This window comes from Mus musculus, chromosome X (assembly GCF_000001635.26).
Source record: "Mus musculus strain C57BL/6J chromosome X, GRCm38.p6 C57BL/6J".
In the NCBI taxonomy this organism is placed as follows: Eukaryota; Metazoa; Chordata; class Mammalia; order Rodentia; family Muridae; genus Mus; species Mus musculus.
This window is the reverse complement of record NC_000086.7, coordinates 148,309,869-148,322,245: the sequence shown is the minus strand read 5'-3', so window position 1 is coordinate 148,322,245 and position 12,377 is coordinate 148,309,869. Positions and strand designations below refer to the sequence as shown.

Below are 12,377 nucleotides of genomic sequence, written 5' to 3'. Positions count from 1 at the left end.
CTCTCAAACTAGAGAGAACTGGTTACCTTCATGGTTCTCCATCAGGTTGCCACCTCCTGTGGGAGTCCCAGCCACCTCAAAGACCAGAGATCCACATGCTGAGGTTTGTCTTCCCCTGACTCAACAGTTTCCTAAAGGCGTCCTCCAATCACTGTGCTTCCTGCACTCTGGCAGAGGCTCAGTGGCCAGTGTTCAGCCTATGCAAAATTCCTTGAAATATATAACCTGAAAGTAAGAATGCTTTTCCCCCCAACAGCTGGTCCCTTGATTTTCTGTGTACCCAGCTTGATGACTTGCTGGCTGGATTAGAAATCAAAATGGGAATTATTTTCCTGCTTTTTTTTCTCTGTTAAAACAACTGGAGACATATAACAGGTGTTAAACTCTTTCCATGGAGGCCTTAAGACATGAATTAGATGCCCAGATTCCCTGCAGAAACCACACACTCAAGGGCCAGTGAAATGGCTCAGTGAGTCACTGTAGTTGCTGTCTTTGGAACAACCTAAGCTGGATCCCTGGGAATGGCATGGTGAAAATAATGAACCAACTCCTGCACCTTATGCTCTAATCCACACATATATGCACCATAGCATGCCACATGACATCTGACTCCATACCAAAAGAAACAATATATGGAAATAATATGTAGAGCACCATGATTTAAAACAGTAATCCCTCCTGTGTGAAGGCAGAACTCAGAGAATCCCTAGGATGTTATAGTGGACAACTACCTTGGCCTGAATGTTAAGCCCCAGGTCCCTCTGAGAGACTGATCTCAGCAGACATGAGGAGGATTCCTGATGAACAAGTGTCAGAGGTACCAGTTAGCCTCCACATGGAATTAGACACACCTAACAGCACTACTGTTACATACAGTACATAAAAATGTGTACGTGTTCACATACTAACAGAAGCACACAGAGATGTAGCCACACCTTCACCATCATACACGCACACAAGAGATTCTGGCAGAGAAGAAAAGAAAAAATAGATTATTTGCACAGTGAGCATGTAATTATTCCTCAACCTCTTGCTCAGGAATCATTTTAGACCTCAAAATGTTTGCTCCTGTTTCTCCAAGAGGCCTGTCAAAGGTACGTAGTAACTGATTTTCTCTGTAGCTCTAGAATATAATACAATCCACTTTATGGAAAGACAAACTTAAAGCAAAGTGAACAACGAACCTGTGTGGTGGCTGACACTAAAATCTTGCTCTAGCGGAAGACCACAGCAATGTAAGACAGAGAGGGCCAGCCAGTGTTGTGTATCCAAAATCTACCTATATACATAAAAATCACCCAAGGTCTTAACTTGTTCAGAAGTCCTGAGGATTACTTTATCATAGAGTGCTTGACTAGATTGCACCAAACACTGAATTTGATACCCAGGGCAACATCTGATCCAGACAGACTGTACCAGTCTTGAATCCAGTTTATTGCTTGCTTCATGACTCAATGGAAGATAACCATGTTAAAAATATATAACATGTTAAATAAAAAAAATTAAAATTTTACTTTAGGCACATGGCTTTGGAGACAAGACTACCTGATATTTTTCAGACCCTAGTTTTTCAGACCTTCTTTCCCATGCCTGCCCTGGTTCTGTTTTCTCTAATCTGAATCCTCTATATCATTTTTTTTAATCTTTGGTTTTGTTTTAGGAGAAAGTGTCTTTCTGTATGAAAGCTCAGTCTGGGCTCACATCCACAAATATGCCCTTGCCTCTGCCTCACCACTGCTAAGAATCAAGTCATGTGCTACCATGCCCTGCAACCTCTCTTTTCTTTCACTCCTTCTGTGTCTTCCTGTTTCCAGCTCTGGGTCTAACTGTTTTTTTAATTCTGTGCTTCTAGTCAATTACTCTCTTCTCACCAATGTGCAGACACTCCTGTAACCTGCACCCTATGTAACTTGTTAAATATTTTATGCCATATTCACATTCATACTCTCACAGACAGACTCACATAGACACAAACACACCCAGAGACAGTCGCACACACTCACAGACACACACACACACAGAATACACAGACCCTCAGACACACAGACACAGGCAATCACACAGACACACACATCCCATACACACACACACACACACACACACATTTTTCTGTTACTTTGAAGCCCTTGTTAATGCCAACAAATTGCTGCTTAGTGGATAGCCAGGGAATGTTCAGGGAGTGAAAGAAGGAAAGGACTGGGCAGGGAGGGGCTGCAGGATTAATCTGTGGTTTGTGGGATAATTGAAGTCTCTATCCAGGCATGGGACAATAGTGATTTATACAAACAATCAAGGAAACCCATCCAACAAATGTTCATGCTCCATTTAATTTGAGGATCCCTGGAAAGCTAGCCTTACATCCATGAATGAAGCCCATCACACATGCTCACAGCCATGCCCCCTAAAAAATCATGTGCTATACCCTTCTGGCATTCTAATTCCCAGTTTCCTAGAAGACTAACACTAGGCTTTAGTTATGTGATACTGTAGGTGGGAACTCACCAAGGCCCTTGTGCTTACTCAAAAATAAGGCCCATTTTACTGTTGCCCCATCCAATAACCATCAATAGCTAGGATATTAAAGTTTCCCTTCTAGAATAGATACATTGATGGGGTAGAGGGGCACTGTGCCAGAACGGCTAAAAGCCCCTCCTCGAATGAGGAAGACAGGAACACAGTGCCCTAGCACTCTCAGGAAATCTCCACACCTCCAAATGCCATTTTGAGGCACCGGGGTTATGCAGAGGTCTCCCAGTCAACATCCTTTTCTGACCAGTGGGAACCCTAAGCAGGGAGAGGGGTCACACTGCTACTCTCAAACTAGAGAGAACTGGTTACCTTCACGGTTCTCCATCAGGTTGACACATCCTGTGGGAGTCCCAGCCACCTCATAGCACAGAGATCCACATCCTGAGGTGTGTCTTCCCTGAACCAACCCAAGGCTCTCAACACTTCTGTAAATATGTTCTCCAATCACTGTCCTTCCTGCACAGTTACAGAGGCTCAGGGGCCAGTGTTCAGCCTATGCCAGGCCACAACATGCCTCCAATCCCAAGTGAGGGGCAGGGAAAGCAGCTATCTTCACATGCGTGCTACTCTGCTCCCGAGGGGCATTTTCACAAAGTTCAACTGCTGTGATGGAAAACCTGGAAGAACTTCATCATGCCACAAGCTTTTCTACCAGCTCCTTAAATGTATTCTCTGTTGTATACTAGGGAAATCCAGATCATTACTAGCGGGTTCTAAATAGTTCTGTTCACACTGCTCTTAACTGGTTTTATTTCTTTTCATTTTGATTTCTCAGTTCATCCTTTTGGTTATTTTGCCTCCATGTTGCCTGTGACTCAAGTGTGAGCATGATGCCTGTGCAGTCCATAAGAGGGCTCAGTTCTCCTGGAATCCATGGTTGTGAGCAATGTGCTGGGAATCAATCCGTGTTGTTTGAAGAAACAGCCCACCCAATATTCTTAACTATATGGTGTCAGAGGTGAGGAAAAAATATGATAGAAAGAAAGATGAAATTTTAAGACCTGTAAGTCATGCAAAGAACTCAGAAATTGCTAGTAGTTTGTGAGTCTAGAGGCTGCCTGGTGGTGAGAAAAAAAAGAAAAACCAACCCGGATATTCCCCTTAGTTAAAACATTCTTGGGAACAGCTCAACCTTAAATATAGAGGAATGTGAGGACATAACAGGGCTATCTAAACTGAGTCAACAAGTCACAGAACTCTGACACCCTGCACGTACATGTAATTTTTCTGCTGATGTTTGAATAAGCCAATAATGTGCCGCTATTTTGAATTCCATACCCCTAAGCCCCTTACCCCATGAAAACCCCGAGCTTTTGAGCCTAGTGGACAACATCCTTTATCTCCTGTGTGGGGATTCATGTTGGTCTAGAACTCTGTAATTAAACTACCTTGTCTAATTACATCAAGATGGTCCTTCGTGATTTTTTGGATGCATGCTGAATGGGGAATTGAGTGAGGGTTTCCCCACTAGGTTCTATCAGGATATGACTCAAGGGTTCCTAAAGGAGTATAGAATGCAGACTATGATTTTTTAATTGGAAAGGGTAATTAAGACCAAATCTTGAAGGATTTTTAAACTTAAATGTACTTCCCATTCAAATTGGAAGGAAATTATACATTTGTAGTACATGTTTTATCTAAATTTCTGATATATTCCTCTCTGGTCCTGAAATTGTGCTGTAGCTGAAGTGTCCATGTAAATAACTCTTATCTTCCTGACCTAGCCTCATTACATTTGATTACCTACAAACATTCTAAGATATTATTATGTTTCTAGTCCATTATTCTTGACATCAAACTCAGATTCTCATGCTTGCAAGCATGCACTATGTCCCAGAACTCAGTCTAGCCAGCAGTCATTTAATGTTACATTGTATTACATGAGCCTGGTATTGAAGTTTTAAAAAAAAACAGTTTGTCTATTTTGAAGAATACTCCAGGTAGGACTGTGTGTATGCAAAATCCCAGCACGGTTAAAAGCAGAAGAATGGGGAATTTACTGTCACCCTCAGTGACAATGGTTGTTTCCAGCCAGCAGGCTTTAAAGGAAACACTTTCTTAAAAACCAAACCAAACAAATGAAATTATCACATCCCTGAAGAAGCATTACCTGACAGATTATATCTACAATTTCATGTCTTAAACTTCAGAAGCAGAAAGATTGTATTGGAATGCCAGTTCAGTGAACACTGGATTTTAGGACAGACCATTGACCACAATATTGTTTCAAGACAGGTTGCCCCTACACTATGAAGTTTCACAGAAAAAAAATCAAGAGGTAAATAAACGAAGTTATGAATACACAAACACATAAACAAATGCAGCATAATATCAACTGAAAGGTCAGAAAATCGAAATAGGATAAGTTTTCTTTGCTTCCAAACTCTAAATGTACCGATGATAAATGCATATGTTATTTGAAAGTAAGAATTTTTCCCCCACGCACCCACCCACAACTGGTTCCTTGATTTTCTGTGTACGAAGCTTAATATCTTGATGGCTGGATTAGAAAATCGGAATGGGAATAATTTTTCTGTCTTTCTTTTTTTTCTGTTAAAAGATCTTGTCTTTTTTTTTTGTCTGTTAAATAAACTGGAGACATATAGCAGTTGGTAAACTCTTTCCATGGATTCCTTAGGACCTGAATTAGATGCCCAGATTCCCTGAAGAACCACACACTCAAGGGCCAGTGAAATGCCTCAGTGAGTCACTGTAGTTGCTCTTTTTCTGGGCAAAATATGTTGGATCCCTAGGAATGGCATTGTGAAAAGAATGAACAAACTCCTGCACTATATGCTCTAATCCACACATATTTGCACCATAACATGCCACATGACACCTGACTCCATACCAAAAGAAACAATATACATAAATAATATGTGGAGCACCATGATTTATAACAGTAATCCCTAGTGTGTAAAGGCCGAGCTCAGAGAATCCCTAGGATGTTGTAGTGGACAACTACCCTGGCCTGACTCCTAAGCCCCAGATACCTATGAGAGTCTGGTCAGAAGACAGGAGGAGTATTCCTGATGAACAAGAGTCAGAGGTAACAACCTCCACATGGAAGTAGACACACCTAATAGCACAAATACACAAATATGTGCACCTGTTCACATACCAACAAAAGCACACAAATATGTAACAACACCTTTACCTACATACACACACAAGCGATTCTGGCAGAGAAGAAAGGAAATATTATGTTAGGTGTGCAGTAAGTAATTATTCCTTAACCTCTTGCTCTGGGATCATTTTAGACCTCAAACCGTTTGCTGCTGTTTCTCCATGAAGCCAGTCAAAGGTACTTCATAACTGATTTTATCTGTAGCTCAGGAAATGAATACAATCGGTTTTTTGGAAGGACAAACCAAAAGCAGAGTGAACAACAAGCCAGGTGTGGTGGCTGACACTAAAATCTTGCACTGGCAGCAGACCCCAGCAATGTAAGACAAAGAAGGCCAGCCTGTGCTGTGTATCCAGAATCTGCCGACATATATAAAAACCACTCAAGGTCTTAACTTGTTCAGAAGACGGGAAAGTTACTTTTTCATAGAGTGCTTGACTAGATTGCACCAAAGCACTGAATTTGATACCCAGGGCAGCATCTGATTCAGACAGACTGTACCAGCCTTAAATTCAGATTATCCCATGCTTCAGGACCCAATGGAAGATATCCTGCAGTGAGACCTTGTTAAAAAACAATACCTTGGTAAGTAAAAAATTTAAATTTTACATTAGGCACATGGCTTTGGAGACAAGATTAACTGCTGTTTGTCAGACCCTAGTCAGACCTTTTCTCATGAATGTTCTGGTTCTTATTTCTCTATTCTGAATCTGCTATATAATTTCTTTTTTAATCTTGTTTTGTTTTAGGAGAATGGGTCTGTCTGTATGACAGATCAGTCTGGGCTCACATCCAGAAATATGCACTTGCCTCTGCCTCACCACTGATAAGACTGAAGTCATGGGCTACCATGCCCTGCAACTTCTCCCCACTTCTTTTACTCCTTCTGTGTCTTCCTGTTTCTAGCTCTGGATGTGACTGTATTCTTAATTCTGTGCTTCCAGTCACTTACTCCCTTCTCAACAGTGTGCAGACATTCCTGTAACCTGCAGCCTATGTAACTTGTTAAACATTTTATGCCATATTCACATACATACTCTCATAGACAGACTCACACAGACAGAAACACACCCAGAGACAGTCCCCCCCACACACACACAGAATACAAAGACCCTCAGACACACAGACACTGACACAGACAGACAGACAGACAGACAGACAGACACAGAAAACACACACACACACACACACACACACACACACACAAACACACACACACACACATTTTCACGGTTACTTTGAAGCCCTTGTTAATGATAACAAAGTGCTGCTTAGTGAGAATATTCAGGGAGTAAAAGAAGGAAAGGACTGGGCAGGGAGGGGCTGCAGTATTAAGCTGTGGCTTGTGGGATAATTGAAGTCTATATCCAGGCATGGGACAATAGTGATTTATACAAACAGTCAAGGACACCCATCCAACAAATGGTCATGCTCTACTTTTTCTGGCGTTTTAATTTGAGGATCCCTGGAAAGCTAGCCTTACATCCATGAGCGAAGCCCATCCCACACCCTCCCAGCCACATCCCCCTAAAAAAAATCCTCTGTTATACCCTTCTGGCATTCTAATTCCCAGATTCCTAGAAGGCGATCCCTAGGCTCTAGGTATGTGATCCTGGAGGTGGGAACTCTGCAAGCCCCCTGTCCTCACTCGAAAATAAGGGCCATTTTACTGTCGCCCCATCCAATAACCATCAATCGCCAGGATGTTTAAAGTTTCCCTTCTAGAATAGATACTTTGATGGGGTAGAGGGGCACTGCGCCAAAACGTCTAAAAGCCCCTCCTCGAATGAGGAAGTCAGGAGAGACAGAGCCCGAGCCCTCTAGGGAATTCTCCACACCTCCAGGCGCCATTTTGAGCCGCCGGGATTATGCAGAGGTCTCCCAGTCAACATCCTTTTCTGACCAGTGGGAACCCTGAGCAGGGAGAGGGGTCGCGCTGCTACTCTCAAACTAGAGAGAACTGGTTACCTTCATGGTTCGCCATCACTTTGCCACCTCCTGTGGGAGTCCCAGCCACCTCAAAGCACAGAGATCCACTTGCTGAGGTGTGTCTTTCACGGACCAGCCTGAGGCTCTCAACACTTCCCTAAAGGCGTCCTCCAATCACTATCCTTCCTGCACTGTTGCAGAGGCTCAGTGGCCAGATTTCAGCCTATGCCAGGCCACACCACACCTCCAATCCCAAGTGAGGGGCGGGGAAAGCAGCTATCTTCACATGCCTGCTACTCTGCTCCTGAGGGGAATTTTCACAGAGTTCCACAGCTGGCCTGGATAACTTCGAAGAACTTCATCATGCCACAAGCTTTCCTACCAGTTACTTAAAACTATTCTCTGTTGTATACTAGGGAAATCCTGATCATTATTGACAGGTTCTGAATAATTCTGTTCAGAATAATCTCAATGTGTTTTATTTCTTTTCATTTTGATTTTTCAGTACATCTTTTTGGTTATTTTCCTCTGAGTTGCCTGTGACTCAAGTGTGTGCCAGATGCCTTATCAGTCCAGAAGAGGGCTCGATTCTCCTGGAATCGATGGCTGTGAGCAATGTGCTGGGAATCAATCCCTGTTGTTTGAGGAAATGTTCTAGACTATATGGTGTCAGAGGTGAGAAAAAAATAGGATATAACTCAGGAGTCCCTAAAGGAGCATAGAATGCAGATTATGGTTTTATAATTGGAAATGGTACTTAAGACCAAATCCGAAAGAATTGTTAAACTTAAATGGTGTCAGAGGTGAGAAAAAAAATATGACTGAAAGAAAGATGAAATTTCAAGACCTGTAAGTCATACAACGAACTCAGAAATTGCTCAACCTAGAGGCTGCCAGGGGCTGAGGAAAAAGAAAACCAAACCCAGGATTGCCCCGTAATTAAAACAATCCTGGGAACAGCTTAACCTTAGAGATAAAGAGGAATGTGAAGACATAACAGTTCTATCTAAACTGAGTCAACTACTCACAGAACTCTGACACCCTGCACTTACATGTAAATCTTCTGCTGATGTTTGAATAAGCCAATAGTGTGTCGATATGCTGAATTCCAGACCCCTAAGCCCCTTACCCCATGAAAAACCCTAGCTTTTGAGTATCCTGGTCGACATCCTTTATCTCCTGTGTGGGATGCATGTGGGTCCAGAGCTCTGTAATTAAACTACCTAGTCTAATTACAGCAAGATGGTCCTCCGTGATTTTTGGGGGGTGCACACCGAATCGGGAATTGAGTGAGGGTATCCCTACTAGGTTCTATCAGGGTATGACTCAGGGGTTCCTAAAGGAGTATAGAATGCACAATATGGTTTTATAATTGGAAAGGGTAATTAAGACCATATCTTAAAGGATTTTTAAACTTAAATGTACTTCCCATTCAAATTGGAAGGAAATTATACATTTGAAGTACATGTTTTAGCTACATTTCTGATATATTCCTGTCTGGTCCTGAAATTGTGCTGTAGCTGAAGAGTCCATGTAAATAACTCTTATCTTCTTGACCTAGCCTCATTACATTTGATTACCTACACATATTTGAGGATATTATTAGGTTTCCAATCCATTTTCCTGGGCATCAAACTCAGATTCTCATGCTTACAAGCATACACTATGTCCCAGAACTCAGCCTAGACAGTAGTCAGTTCATGTTCCAGTGGATTACATGAGCCTGGTATTGAAGTTTTTTAAAAACAGTTTGTCTCTTTTGAAGAATACTCCAGGTAGGACTGTGTATATGCAAAATCCCAGCACTGTTAAAAGCAGAATAATGGGGCATTTCCTGTCATCCTGAGCCACAATGGGTGTCTCCAGCCAGCAGGCTTTAAAGGAAACACGTTCCTAGAAACCAATCCAAACAAATGAAATTATCACATCCCTGAATGAGCATTACCTGGCAGCTTATATCTACAATTTCATGTCTAAAACTGCAGAAGCAGAACGATTGCATTGGAATTCAGGCTCAGTGAATACTGGATTTTAGGACAGGCTTTTGACCAAAGTATTTTTTTCAAGACAGGTTGCCCCTTCACTCTGTAGCTTCATATAAAAAATTAAGAGGTAAATAAACGAAGCAATGAACACACAAACACATAAACAAACGCAGCATAATTTCAAATGAAAGGTCAGAAAATGGTAATAGGGTAAGTGTTCTTTGCTCCCAAACTCTCAATGTACCAATGAAAGATGCATAAATTACGTGAAATGTGTAACCTGAAAGTGAGAATGCTTTTCCCCCCAACAGCTGGCCCCTGGATTTTCTGTGTACCCAGCTTGATGTCTTGTTGGCTGGATTAGAAATCAAAATGGGAATAATTTTCCTGGCTTTGTTTTCTCTGTCAAAAGAACTGGAGACATATAACAGCTGTTAAACTCTTTCCTTAAATGCCTTAGGACCTGAATTAGATGCCCAGATTCCCTGCAGAAACCACCAACTCAAGGACCAGTGAAATGGCTCAGTGAGTCACTGTAGTTGCTCCCTTACTGGGCAACCTATGTTGGATCCCTGGGAATGGCATTTTGAAAATAATGAAGCAACTCCTTCACCTTTTGGGCTAATCCACACATATATGCACCATAGCATGCCACATGACATCTGAATCAATCACAAAGACACAATATATGGAAATAATATGCGGAGCATCATGATTTATAACAGTATTCACTCATGTGGGAAGGCAGAGCTCAGAGAATCCCTGGGATATTGTAGTGGACACCTACCCTGGCCTGACTGCTAAGCCCCAGGTCCCTATTAGAGATTGATCTCAGCAAACATGAGGAGGATTCCTGATGAACAAGTGTCAGTGGTAACAGTAAGCGTCCACATGGAAGTAGACAAACCTAACAGCACTACTACACACACATGTGCTCCTGTTCACATACTAACAGAAGCACACAGAGATGTAGTCATACCTTCACCATCATACACACACACAAGAGATACTGGCAGAGAAGAAAAGAAAAATTAGGTTATGTGCACAGTGAGCATGTAATTATTCCTCAACCCCTTGCTCAGGGATCATTTTAGACCTCAAAATGTTTGCTCCTGTTTCTCCAAGAGGCCAGTCAAATGTACGTAGCAACTGATTTTCTCTGTGGCTCAGGAATAGACTACAATCCGTTTTATGGAAGGACAAACCAAAAGCATAGTGAGCAACAAACCAGGTGTGGCGGCTGACACTAAAATCTTGCACTAGCTGCAGACCACAGCAATGTAAGACAAAGAGGGCCAGCCTGTGCTGTGTATCCAGAATCTGCCGACATATGTAAAAACCACTCAAGGTCTTAACTTGTTCAGAAGACGGGAAAGTTACTTTTCATAGAGTGCTTGACTAGATTGCACCAAAGCACTGAATTTGATACCCAGGGCAGCACCTGATCCAGACAGACTGTACCAGCCTTGAATTCAGATTATCCCATGCTTCATGACACAGTGGATGATAAAATTGTTAAAAGAAACGATAACATGTTAAGTAAAAAAAATTAAAATTTTACTTTAGGCACATGGCTTTGGAGACAAGACTACCTGCTGTTTTTCAGACCCTAGTTTTTCAGACCTTCTTTCCCATGCCTGCCCTGGTTCTGTTTTCTCTAATCTGAATCCTCTATATCATTTTTTTTTAATCATTGGTTTTGTTTTAGGAGAAAGTGTCTTTCTGTATGAAAGCTCAGTCTGGGCTCACATCCACAAATATGCCCTTGCCTCTGCCTCACCACTGCTAAGAATCAAGTCATGTGCTACCATGCCCTGCAACCTCTCATTTCTTTCACTCCTTCTGTGTCTTCCTGTTTCCAGCTCTGGGTCTAACTGGTTTTTTTTAATTCTGTGCTTCTATTCAGTTACTCCCTTCTCACCAATGTGCAGACACTCCTGTAACCTGCACCCTATGTAACTTGTTAAATATTTTATGCCATATTCACATTCATACTCTCACAGACAGACTCACATAGACACAAACACACCCAGAGACAGTCGCACACACTCACAGACACACACACAGAGAATACACAGACCCTCAGATACACAGACACAGGCACGCACGCACACACACACACACACACACACACACACACACACACACACATACACACATACACACACACACACTTTCACTGTTGCTTTTAAGCCCTTGTTAAAGCCAATAAATTGCTGCTTAATGGATAGCCAGGGAATGTTCAGGGAGTGAAAGAAGGAAAGGACTGGGCAGGAAGCAGCAGCAGGATTTAGCTGTGGCTTGTGGGATAACTGAAGTCTATATGCAGGCATGGGACAATAGTGATTTATACAAACAATCAAGGAAACCCATCCAACAAATGTTCATGCTCCATTTAATTTGAGGATCCCTGGAAAGCTAGCATTACATCCATGAATGAAGCCCATCACACATGCTCACAGCCACACCCCCTAAAAAATCGTGTGCTATACCCTTCTGGCATTCTAATTCCCAGATTCCTAGAAGACTAACACTAGGCTTTAGTTATGTGATACTGTAGGTGGGAACTCACCAAGGCCCTTGTGCTTACTCAAAAATAAGGGCCATTTTACTGTTGCCCCATCCAATAACCATCAATAGCTAGGATACTAAAGTTTCCCTTCTAGAATAGATACTTTGATGGGGTAGAGGGGCACTATGCCAGAAAGGCTAAAAGCCCCTCCTTGAATGAGGAAGACAGGAGAGACAGTGCCCTAGCACTCTCTGGAAATCTCCACACCTCCAGATGCCATTTTGAGGCATCGGGG

The 12,377-nt window shown here is 42.2% G+C and overlaps 1 pseudogene across 1 annotated transcript in view; it reads right to left on the bottom strand.

Annotated features, from left to right (window-relative positions):
• Positions 1 to 7,779, bottom strand: part of Gm15109 — a 40,260-nt pseudogene extending 32,481 nt beyond the window's left edge. The window contains exon 1 of the transcript XR_387090.4: positions 7,625 to 7,779. The product of XR_387090.4 is annotated as a predicted gene 15109 (transcript). The remainder of the gene's footprint in view (positions 1 to 7,624) is intronic.
• Between the last annotated feature and the right edge of the window lie 4,598 nt (positions 7,780 to 12,377).